Source organism: Hemiscyllium ocellatum, chromosome 26, assembly GCF_020745735.1.
Source record: "Hemiscyllium ocellatum isolate sHemOce1 chromosome 26, sHemOce1.pat.X.cur, whole genome shotgun sequence".
Taxonomy (NCBI): domain Eukaryota; kingdom Metazoa; phylum Chordata; class Chondrichthyes; order Orectolobiformes; family Hemiscylliidae; genus Hemiscyllium; species Hemiscyllium ocellatum.
Window position 1 is genome coordinate 16,145,107 of NC_083426.1, and position 12,457 is coordinate 16,157,563.

A 12,457-nucleotide genomic window follows, 5' to 3' on the forward strand; every position below is an offset into this window, starting at 1 on the left:
TCCTATCGGAACGATATTGTGAAACTTGGAAGGGTTCAGAAAAGATTTACAAGGATATTGCCAGGGTTGGAGGATCTGAGCTACAGGGAGGAGCTGAACAGGTTGGAGCTGTTTTCCCTGGAGCGTCAGAGGCTGAGGGGTGACCTTATAGAGGTTTACAAAATTATGAGGGGCATGGATAGGATAAATAGACAAAGTCTTTTCCCTGGGGTCGGAGAGTCCAGATAGAGGGCATAGGTTTAGGGTGAGAGGGGAAAGATATAAGAGAGACCCAAGGGGCAACTTTTTCATGCAGAGGGCAGTACGTGTATGGAATGAGCTGCCAGAGGATGTGGTGGTGCTGGTACAATTGCAACATTTAACAGGCATTTGGATGGGTATACGAATAGGAAGGGTTTGGAGGGATATGGGCCGGGTGCTAGCAGGTGGGATTAGATTGAGTTGGGATGTCTGGTTGGCATGGGCGGGTTGGACCGAAGGGTCTGTTTCCATGCTGTACATCTCTATGACTCTATATGTATAGGTCAAACCTGCAGGGGTTTGCTCCCAGTTGTTTGAAAAAGTTAGCTCAAGTTATCTGGGTCAGTCCAACAATCACAGGCCCTGGAAACATTTAATTAACTTTGTTTTTGGATTTAATTTTCAAAGCAGCAGCCAGTTTTGATAAGACGACAGAAGCTATCATTAATACGGTAATTTTATGACAGTTATACAATATTGCAAACTGATCTCGAAAGTAAAATAAAATTCAGCTAGAAACAGGAGGTAATAAGCAAATGTATCTGATTTGCACTCACCTCATACGCTGATGGGATTTTTCCATTAACTGTTGAGGAACTGGGGGTTGGATAATGAGTGGACAAGCTGTTTTATAGAGCACTAACTGTAAATATCCCACCACTTAATACAGTAGCTGGCTGCTAGCCACTATATTCCATTGTTCAGTTGGTGATTTTAAGGTAGGTTCAGTCTTACCGTTTCTTCAGTAATAAATGATGAAGTCAAAAGGTTTTGGATTTGGCAGTGAAATGGAGTTCAGGCCGTTATCACATCAGCCATAATTACAGAACACAGCAGAGTCAAAAGGCTACTCCGGCTCCCAACTCATATGCTCAGTCCACAATGACATTCATAAGTTGAGAAGTGATGCACACACGAAGTACATTGATTCTTTTTCTTGGCTCACAGCTTTCCAGCCTAATTCTAAATTTCCCAATCCACATCCAAGCTGCTCCAGGTAAGGGACTGCTAGAATTTTCTACTCCACGGAGCCTGCTATAAATGACCCTTAATCCTAAGCAGGCAAAGATTCTCAACAGCAACTCGACACAATCTCTTAAGGTCTTTATAAAAAATATTCAAAAACTGACTTTGATATTGTTACAGATTAGAATATAGTCATCAGCAGTCAGACACCACAACCAATTGGGTTGCTGCATTATGCAGCACACAAGCAATAAATTACTCTCCACACTTAACAATTGTTCAATTTGAAACTTCACCTTGAATGAGAAAGACAGATATCATGTCAAGCATGCACACAACTTCAGTGTGGAGAGAACAAAACTAATCAATTAGATACGAATGGGAAGACAATCTAATGGTCTAGCAGGTATGCATTTTGTCTCCAATTATTCACTATACACGTTACATCTAGTCAGCTGTACAGCATTAAAACAAATCGTTGTTGTGGTTCTGTTCGCCGAGCTGGGAGTTTTTGTTGCAAACGTTTCGTCCCCTTTCTAGGTGACATCTTCAGTGAAGCTTCACAGGAGGCTCCTAAGCACTGAAGATGTCACCTAGAAAGGGGGACGAAACGTTTGCAACAAAAACTCCCAGCTTGGCGAACAGAACCACAACAACGAGCACCCGAGCTACAAATCTTCTCTCAAACTTTGAATTAAAACAGATCCTTCGTTCCAACTTGTCTGCTGACCAGATATCCTAGCTTTATCTTGGACCACATCCCTCTAAATCCATCCTATTCATGTACCCATCCACAATCCAATTCTAATTGTACCAGCTTCCACCTCTGGCAGCTCATTCCATACTTGCACCACCCTCTGCATGAAAAGGTTGCGCCGGAGGTCCCTTGTTAGACCTTTACCCTCAGCTTAAACCTATGCCCTCTAGTTCTGAACTCTCCCACTGCAGGGAAGAGACTTTGTTTACCCTTACCGTGCCCCTCATGTTTTTATAAACCTTAAGGCTTCCGAACGCTCCAGGAAAACATCACCAGCCTATTCAGCCTCTCTTGTCAACATCCTTGCAAATCTTTTCTGAATCCTTTCTGCCTCTATATAGAAGTTGGAAAATACTTCGTCAAGTGGGTGCAAGGAAGATCCTTTGGGGTAACTGATTCAAAAGAGAGATGAATCCCACCAAATAGAAATAGCAAATATATCCTCCCCACAAAGAGAGGTCAGGTGCTTAGAGGGGCACAGAAAATACAGACACCCACAACAATTTCACCATTGGTTCACTCATGTCTGACATACATGGGAAGGCATTTCCACAGTCTGACTGAAATGGTGACCAGCTGAATTGTGATAAGTAGTGCTCAGAGGGGAGATCCACACTGAATAATGAATGAAAACAGTTATATAATACTCTGCAACTTCAACCTCCAAGAGTAAATTTTTGTTGCTGCTGCTGATCGACATAATCCCGAAAACACAGAGAGGTTTCTAACCCACTGCATTAAATCAGAATTATAGAATGATACAGCACAGAAGGATTGCCTATCACGTTTGTGCCAGGTCTTTAGAATAGCAATCAAGATTTCTAATCCACTACCACCCCTTAGCTCACTGAAGGTTTTCAAGTAGTTAACCAATCCCCTTTGAAAATTAATACATTCATATTTAAGAATAATACATAATAGCCTGCAAGTTGCACTCCAAGCCCCACATTATTCTGACTTGAAACTTATATTGGCATTCCTTCAAGTAGTTGCATCAAAATCCTGGAACTCCCTTTGTAACAGCACAATGGGTGGTCTTAGACACCTAAAGGGCTGCAGTGGTTCAAAAAAGTTAGCTCAACACCACCTCATCTAGGGAATTAGGTTGAAGAAATAAGTATTAACCTAGCCAGCAACATCTACACCCCATGAAAGAATATTTTAAAAAAACACAGGCATTATACTATACATTTGTTAAAAAGTAAACTCTGTGCCCTGATGCAAGTTACTACTGTAATCTACATTATTTAAGTTAAAAATCACACCTCAGACCAACACCGGCACCTCCACATCATGGCTACATTTAACTTTCAGCAATATTTTGCTTTAATTTCTTTTGCAGAAATTGCTGTAATGGAACATGCTTTTGAAAGTAACACCCAGTACATTGATAATTACAGTTTTATAAAAGATTCTTCCATCACAGCCACCACACAAATGAACATGAAAACCAAAAGAACAGATGCTGTAAAATCAGAAACAAAAACAGTAATTGCTGGAAAAGCTCTGCAGGTCTAACAGCACTTGGTGAGAAATTAGAATTAAATGTTTCAGATTGAATGACTTTCTTCAGAACTGAGGAAGGGTCACTCAATCCGAAATGTTAACTCTGATTTCTCTCCGCAGATGCTGCCAGACTTGCTGAGCTTTTCCAGCAATCACTGTGTTGGGCACAAACAAAAATGTTGTATTTCTTCGAGATAAAGATCAAAATTCACCGAAATAAATTCTAGGCATTGCAGCATTGAACTAAACAAGAATTTAACATTTTTATGCAAGAAAATTGGTTGAAATAGATTTTTGAACCTATTTCAAGTCATTGAGTCATTGAGATGTACAGCACAAAAACAGACCCTTCAGTCCAACTTATCCATGCTGACCAGATATCCTAATCTGATCTAGTCCCATTTGCCAGCATTTGGCCCATATCCCTCCAAACCTTTCCTATTCATATAGCCATCCAGATGCTTTTTAAAATGAGGCAATTGTACCAGCCTCTGCCACTTGCTCAGGCAGCTCATTCCATACACGCACCACCCTCTGCATAAAAACGTTGCGCCTTGGGTCCCTTTTTAATCTTTCCCCATTCACCTTAAACCTATGCCCTAGAGTTTGGACTCCCCTAGCCTGGGACAAGTGCAGAATCAAGAGGTTCTGATGCTTTGAACAAGTAGGAGATGCTAAATTGCACATTTTCTGTTTTAGATAGCACTTGGGATCAGGTCATTTAACAAAACAAAAACATGACAAGTCAAGACGACAGTGACGAGAAAGGGAAAGAGACAAAATAGGAGTCCACATTTGTCAATAATTTTATATAAAGACATGCCAACATTTAGTTATTAAAAATGAACGTATTTTACCATATTATCATGGTAAGCACTGCACTTTGCAGTAACAGCACTGCATTAAATGGCTATGAAACAACATCCTGAAAGGAATCATGATCATTTCTCTCAACTCTAATGCACCATTTTACAGTCAATTAACCCCAAGGTAGTTCCAACTTCTATCTCTTCCAACATCTAGAAAACAAAATGCATGCTAGCAAAACTACAGATTTAACATATTGCATTCCTGCTTCAAAATTGAACAGCACAAACTACGTCAACAGTACCTTAAAGTACCAAATGCAAAACCACCTTGTCTGAATTTCAAAACAGCAGCTGATTTCGTGCATGTAGTCACTATTCCAATACCAACTTCTCTGTATATGCTGACATACCACTGCATAGGCAATAAACAATTTCTCAAAACTCTCCACAGGAAAAATCAATCATCTAGATATTGATAACTTGCCAAGTTAGCTATTTTAATTTGCAGATACGTTTCAGGCAACTACTATGAAACCTTGGGTTAGCAGTTAAGGGCGCCCTAGCAATTGCATCACACAGGATAAAGACACTCATTTCCAATCTGTTTCAAGGCTAATCGATCTAAGAAAAGTCCATAAACTTACCATGGAGTACTCCAGTAGAAACATGGCCGACCTACTGGATTAAAATGACTGTTGTCTTGAAACTTTCCAGGCTTTTATTTGTTTCGATACAATTTTCCCCAATGTAGGCAGAACTTGTGCTTTATAGAGAGAAGTGCAGCCAACTATCATCTTCAAATAACCGCAGAGACTAAAATTAGTCAGCAACACCAATAATTGTTGCATTAAAGCTATTAGAGGACTGATGACTGGGTTGAGTATGATACATTACATGGAATGTTAAACATATGTTCTGGAAAACCTACCAATCAAGAATAGTGACTGCAGTCTCTGGAATAGTAACATTGGGCTTTTTAATGAATAGCTCTCACAGATACAAGGCGGCAGCAATTTGGTTGCACGTGGGTACATTTCCTACATAGTCACTACTGCGAAGAGATTCCACCAGCATCGCACCCTGCCCTGGCCTCATTTCCCCTACCACCACCCACTCCACTCCACCCAAAAGCAGATTTCCAGTTATTGCATTACATCTTTAAAGCAAGCCTGTGCATAAATGAATCCTGGCAGGGGAGGCGTAGTCTGGACAGAGGGGCCCTTCATCTCAGAAAGGGAAACCTTTTATTACAAGACCAGTCAAACTACTGACAACAATAAGAAACAGATCTTCAAAATAAGTTTTTAAAGAATACCAAGAGGAGCATTCTTTCAAGTACTACTTTTAAGTTGAAATACAACTCTAGTTCAAACGTGTGTTCTTTGTATAGAAAATGTTTCTATAAAGAACTCAGTATCGAATACAAATATGCTTTACACTTCAACCAGATGCTAACAATTACTTGTGGCAGAGCAAGCCACCATACGTTTTGGGCAGAACATTTACAACAGCTGAAGAACAGAATTGTCAGCATTATAATTTTCAAGCCATGGGTTTCAGTCATTGACACGGACTGAATCTTGAAAGAGATTTCATTCACCTCTTTTATATTGAATACATAAACTATCCATTAAAATGTAAAAAAGGTAACAGTAAAACTTAATTACAACAATTTAATAATGCTTGCTTTGTTTAATTTTTGCACAATAAAGTTTTTTGTTCAATTTGTGAAATCTTATGGTAGAGTTCTTGGGGAGTTCAAATTTCTTTTAAACTATTACTAGTCTGTTTTGAGATCAAATATCCTTCAAGTCTCTCACCACTCAGACTTGAAAATGTGTCACTGTTTCGTCATAGAGTTCGAGGATTTTGATCCAGTGACTATCAGCATAACAGCACTGAATTTGTACCTGCAGGACCTAGATTCCAGGAACTTGCCAGCACTTTACTCAAGAACAATTAGGAAGTGACAACAATTACCTGTCATGTGAGCAACACCATGGTGAATAAAAGAATGAAAATTCCAAATTGTTTTTACATAGTTAAAATGTTAAAAATCCTTCCTCACAATCCACCTCATTAGAAAAAACTACGGAAAGTTATTTAAATGATGATAGATTGGGAAATGCTGATGTACACACAGATTTGGATGTCCTTGTACACGGGTTACCAAAGGTAAGCAGGCAGGTGAAGCAAGCAGTCAAAAACGTAGACAGTATGTTGACCTTTACTTCAATAGGGAGGGTGTACTGGGACAAGGAAGGCTTATTGCAGCTGCCTGTGGTCTTGGTGAGAAGACACCTGGAGTGTTTGGCAGAAGGTTAACAGAAGACTCACCAGACTGATGCCTGGGATATCAGGTTTGCCACAGGAGAGATTGGGTGAACAGGACCTGCACTCAGAATTTAGAAGAGAGGGGAATCTCAATGAAACATGTAATTCGACTAGGCCTGGAGAGATGAGGCAGACAAGAGTGGCTGGAAGGAGGCAGAAGAATTACTTCTTCCTATGGAGGGGTGATGAACCTGTTGAATTCTCTACTATAGAAGATGAATGCCAAGTCACTCAACAATTACAAGGGGCTGAAGTTGTCAACAGTTTCAAGGAGAGCAAGATCATGGCGTTGAGATAGAGAAACCGCACCAATCTCTGGGTGGAGTAGGCTCAATGGGCTGAAGGGCCTGTTCCTTCTCTATTTTCTATGTTGCTACAGAGTAAAAGCTGGTGGCTTTTTTTCTTTATTTACCAGCTGATGTGAACTGTGGGTTGGAATGGAAAGGTTGATCATGTGCTCATTCATGCTTCTCAAGAAGAACAGTGTTACAAACTGACATTGCTGTTCAATAATGCACATTAAAGAGGTGGACTGTTCAGGCAGAAATTAACATGCTGACATATTCAGAGTTTGTGCCACTTCAGCTACAGATTTAAGTTCCTTTCAAAAACAGCTATTCAAGTAAACCCAGTGATGTTTCCCAATATCATACACTTATTGTAAAAGAATCTTTAAACAAAGAAAGTAACCAGTCAATACTTCACATCTTCCTTCCAGTAGGGTGGGATGAACAACTAGCATCCAGGAAAGGGAACTTATCATCATCTTAAGGGAATGACTAATCAAATTTAAAATCTGGTGAACTGTTTTGGAAACTCAAGCAGTGAGATGATTCACTACTGAAGGTTTAACAACTGAAAATGGAGCCATTAATCACCGTTCTAAGTAGGATTATCTCATCACAACCTGGGCCCAATTATATAAATTAAAAAAAACCTCAAGGTGAGGACAGAATCTTGATATCAAGGCAGCATTTGACAGAAATGGCATCAAGGATCCCTAACAAAACTGGAGTCCATCAGGAAGAAAACTCTCCACCGATTGGACTCCTACGTCATATATTTAAAAAAAAGGATGTTTGTGGTTGGAGGTCAATCATCTCAGTCCATGGATATCATTGCAGCAACCATCTTCAGTTGCTTCATTAGTGATCTTCCCACCATCATAAAGATCAGAAGCAAGGATGTACATTGATGGTCACACAATATCAGTGCTATTCATGACTCCTCAGATGTTAAAAGGAGCCCTTGCACTTATGCAGAAAGCCCTGGCCAATATCCAGACTGGGGTTTGCATATAACAAGTAACAATGGCAGTGTCTCTGGCCAAGACTGATGCAAAAGCTTCAGTCTTACATTGTGCACTGATGTGCTAGGAGCCCCCTCCTGCTCCAGTGTGGGTAAGGGCAACAAAGATTAGCCCGTTAGCAGTATCCACATCCCACGAAGAAAAAGTTATAAAACTGCAGCCTTAGAATATTCAAGAAAAATCCTGGTGTGAGAGAAACAACATTGTCGTGTTGTTTTCAATGCAGCATCATTGTAACACGAACATACCTTGCAGAGTTATTTTCCAAATGCAAGATGTATCCTCCTTGGCATTTAAAATGCCAAGGTGCATGTCGGAGTCACTCACACCTATCTTCAAACACTTCCTGAAGCTACATATGAGTGCTAACAATGACTAAACGTAAAGCATGTATTCTAATATACATAAACATAAAACTGGGCCTTCTGATTTTTTTTGGGGGTAGTGGGGGAAGGCAGAGGATTACAATCAGTTTTGTAAACTAGTTTCTATTGCAAAAAACAAATTCCAAAGTTTTTCCAGGCATTTAAGCTCACTGCAGTGACATGAGGCACTTGGAGTGAGCTCTGCATGAAATGTGACTAAGTTTATTCAAAATTAAAGTACCATGGGGATGTGCACATCAATTTAAAAACAAAAAGGGTTTTAAAAAAAAAAGGAGCCTTCCCACTTCAACATGATTTTGTCAGCATGGCATGAAATGTAAGGAGGTTATTCTCAGGCTACTGGATTTGAACAAGCTGTATGAATGAACAAGAGCACAGCAGATGGAATATGATGTAGATAAACCGGGGTTGTCCACTTTGGTAAGAAAACAAACGTGCAGAGTATTTCTTAAATAGAGATGGTTGGAGAAAAGTGAGGACTGTAATCTATGAGTTGGAATAAGGCTACCATTTCGTTAACCTAAGAGGATTTGAGAGCAGGAGTGAACTATTGCTTAAGTTGTATATAAGCTCAGTTGGTCTGCACCTGGGAGTACTGTGTAACATTTTGGTCTCCCTATCTCAGGAACGATATTGTTGTTGTATTGTGGGAGTGCAATAAACATTCACCAGCTCTTGCACCTGGGATGGCAGGACTGTCAGAGTCAGAGAGATGCACAGCACGGAAACAGACCCTTTGATCCAACCTGTCCATGCTGACCAGATATCCCAACCCAATCTAGTCCCATCTGCCAGCACCCAACCCATATCCTCCCAAACCCTTCCTATTCATATACCCATCCAAATGCCTCTTAAATGTTGCAATTGTACCAGCCTCCACCACATCCTCTGGCAGCTCATTCGGAGGGCTGTGGAAGCTAATGTTTGAGAATATTTACAAGAGGGGTAAATAAATTTGTGATTACTGATATATTAAAAGGGTTGTGGGGCTAGCACGTGCCGAGGCAATGAAGTGCCCATTCAATTGTATTAAATGGTAGAGCAGGCTAAATAGAAAAAAAGAAAATTTACAGCCCAGGAACAGGCTTTTCGGCCCTCCAAGCTTGAGCCAATCCAAATGTAGTGTCTAAACATGTCAGTCAATCCCTAAGCATCTGTATCCCTCTGCTCCCCATCTACTCATGCATCTGTCCAGACACATTTTAAATCAATCTACTGTGCCTGCCTCTATCACCTCTGCTTGCAAAGCGCTCCAAACACCCACCACCCTCTGAAGTACTTGCCACATGTATCTCCCTTAAACCTTTCACCTCTCACCTTGAAAGCCTGACCGCTCATTATTAAATCCTTCACCATGGGAAAAAGCTCATCTCTATCTACCCTGTCTATATCCTTCATGATTTTGTAAACCTCAATCCAAGTCCCCCAGAATCTCCTTTTATCAAATGAAAATAAACCTAACCTATTCAACCTCTCTTCATAGAGATCACCTTCCATACCAGGCAACATCCTCGTAGACCTTCTCTGAACCCTCTCCAAAGCATCCACATCTTTTTGGTAATGAGGCGACCAGATCTGTACACAGTACTTTAAATGCGGCCAATCCAATCTCTTGTACAATTTTAACATTACTTGCCAGCTCTTTATACGCAATACCCTGTCCAATGAAGGCACGCATACTTTATGCCTTCTCGACCACTCTATCCACGTGTGCAGCAACCTTCAGGGTACAATGGACCTGCACTCCCAGATCTCTCTTCCCATCAACTTTTCCCAAGGCTCTTCTGTTCATTGTATAATTTGCTCTAGAATTAGTCTTGCCTAAATGCATCACCTCATTTGTCTGGATTGAAAACCATCTGCCATTTTTCCGCCCAACTCTCCAGGCTATCTATATCCCCCTGTATTCTGACAGTTCCTTATGCTTCCTGCCTACTCTTATGCTCCCAAGATGCAAAATGCCCCACTACCTGAATAGAAGCAAAGGATATTTGTTGTCCTGGTAAACATTTATTATTCAATCTGGTCATTTATCTCATCATTGTTTGTAGAAAGGTGTGGTGTGCAAATTGGCAGATGTTCCGATACCTTAAAGATGTGAAAGATACTTTGTAATCACATTTATTTCCCCTTTGCCTTACTTTGACCAGTAACTGCTTCTGCAGCTTGAGGCTCTGCTGTATCTCAGATTACAAGTGAAAAGAAATGCTTAATTTTTTCGAAGGGGGGGGGGGGGGGGGGGGGGGGGGGGGGAAAAGAGAGGGGATGAGACATTTTACAAAACTAAATTAAAGCATGGCATAAAGATTATTTGGCAGTAAATTCCTCAGCCAGAGTTTGAACATGATCCATACTGTAACCATTTCTTTTACAGTCACCAGGAAAACCCAATTTATCTTTATCCTACACCACAACAGTAAGCCCCCCAGGCCTGGGCCACTGGTATGCAAGGCAGCAGGAAGTGTCAAAATGTAGATTTAAGGCAATGGAACAGCTGCAGAGCATTCCATAATGCTTCAAAAAAAAAACAGCACAGTAAGAGACTGGAATTAACAGTCTGAGAAAATTCTGTTTAAATTTCTAAACCGTGAAGTATTTATCACATGAAAAATAACATCTGCAGCAGGAATTGATAGGTAGGGAGGGAGGGGAGACACCAGACAAGAGAAAGCAGTGAGTTGCACTGAAGCTTACACTTCCAGAAAAGATAGATTTTAGTCACTCATCACTACCTCTTAGTCTTAAACACCAGTCTGATCAGTGAAAATCCAAATTGGCCCCAGAAATTAAGATTTGCTTAGAACCAACTGACTTAACTTCTACACGACCATCTGATGAAGGAGCGGCGCTCCAAAAGCTAGTGCTTCCAAGTAAATCTGATGGACTATAACCTGATGTTGAGAGATTTTTTACTTTAACTTATACCATGCTCCATATGCAATAAAGCATCACTGAAAGAATTTATCAAGAGTCAGTTTATCATGAAGGCACTAACTTTTCCTCATTTGACATCTGTAGAGTGGGATTAAAGCACTGAACATTAAAGCTGTTATTTATAAAATAGGATTCACAACTGCAGGTTATGCTTTAAAAAGGAGGCAAATTTCTACACATATTGCTGAGCGACATTTAATTAATTTTAAAAGCAGAAAAATATTCTGATAGCTTTATTTTTCATTGGGTAACCACCAAGATCAAGTCACTAACTCGAACTAGAATCAGGTTTAAGTTGCATTTTTCACTAAACTTCTGACTTGACTTGGACAAAAATCAAGTTGATAACATTCCTTAGTTTATATTAAAAAAAAGCCTCCCATGATGCAGAGTTGTTGACATTCTAATGTAACCACAATGTATACTAAGCACAGGCTGTATTCACACCCACCCTGACTGATCCCATCCACTGCTGACGGTCTGGTTCAGAGTCTGGACTTCCAGATCCACAGCAGCGGTCGGTTGGTCAATCAGAGGAGTGTCTTTGCATCCCCCCCCCCCCCCCCCCAATTTCTCACTGACGTTACATGGTGACCGAGCATGATGTGGAGGAGCTGGTGTTGGACTGGGATGGACTTGAGTAGTTCTGGGATTTACATATTAATGAACCAAAACTTGCAACTCATTCTAAAAAGATGAAAGACTTAACAATCCAGGTTTGTTTGGTATATCATTTCAGTTCGTGACATTGTAATATTTTGCTATAAATTCTGTGTCTTAGGACCTTATACTCCACAACCACCTGAAGGAACAGCACTCTTAAAGCTAGTGCTTCCAAATAAACCTGTTGGAATATAATTTGGCGTTGAGAGATTTTTAAATGACGACCGAGCAGTTTGTTGGCATGAATGAAGACCACTCCTTTGAGGGGAAGGATACCCCTCCGACGGGAGTTAAATAAAGTGCTTTGTCAGATTCCTGTCCACCTGTACATGGGGTAGGGGGAAGACCACCACCACCACCCAAAAGTTGAAACCTTGACAACATTACCTGTATGACACATCCAAATTGCATTGAATCCTGAGGTCACTTTGGTAACTGCTTCATGCACAACAATTACGCCATCACCAAAAGTTGTTTTTATATTAACAAAGGGTGCAATTATGAAAAACTTGGTCCCAAATGATTTGCTGTCTGCAAAATGTATTAAATGCCA

General features: G+C 40.4%; 1 protein-coding gene across 5 annotated transcripts in view; it reads right to left on the reverse strand.

Annotated features, from left to right (window-relative positions):
- LOC132828364 (plasma membrane calcium-transporting ATPase 1-like) overlaps positions 1–12,457 on the reverse strand; it is a 227,553-nt gene that overhangs the window by 156,749 nt on the left and 58,347 nt on the right. Inside the window, exon 1 of one of the 5 annotated variants that reach the window (XM_060845399.1) lies at positions 4,923–4,958. The exons of the other annotated variants lie outside the window; for them this stretch is intronic. The gene's annotated coding sequence lies outside the window, so the exon portion shown is untranslated. Of the gene's footprint in view, positions 1–4,922; positions 4,959–12,457 lie in introns of those variants that run through there. 5 annotated transcript variants of the gene reach the window in all.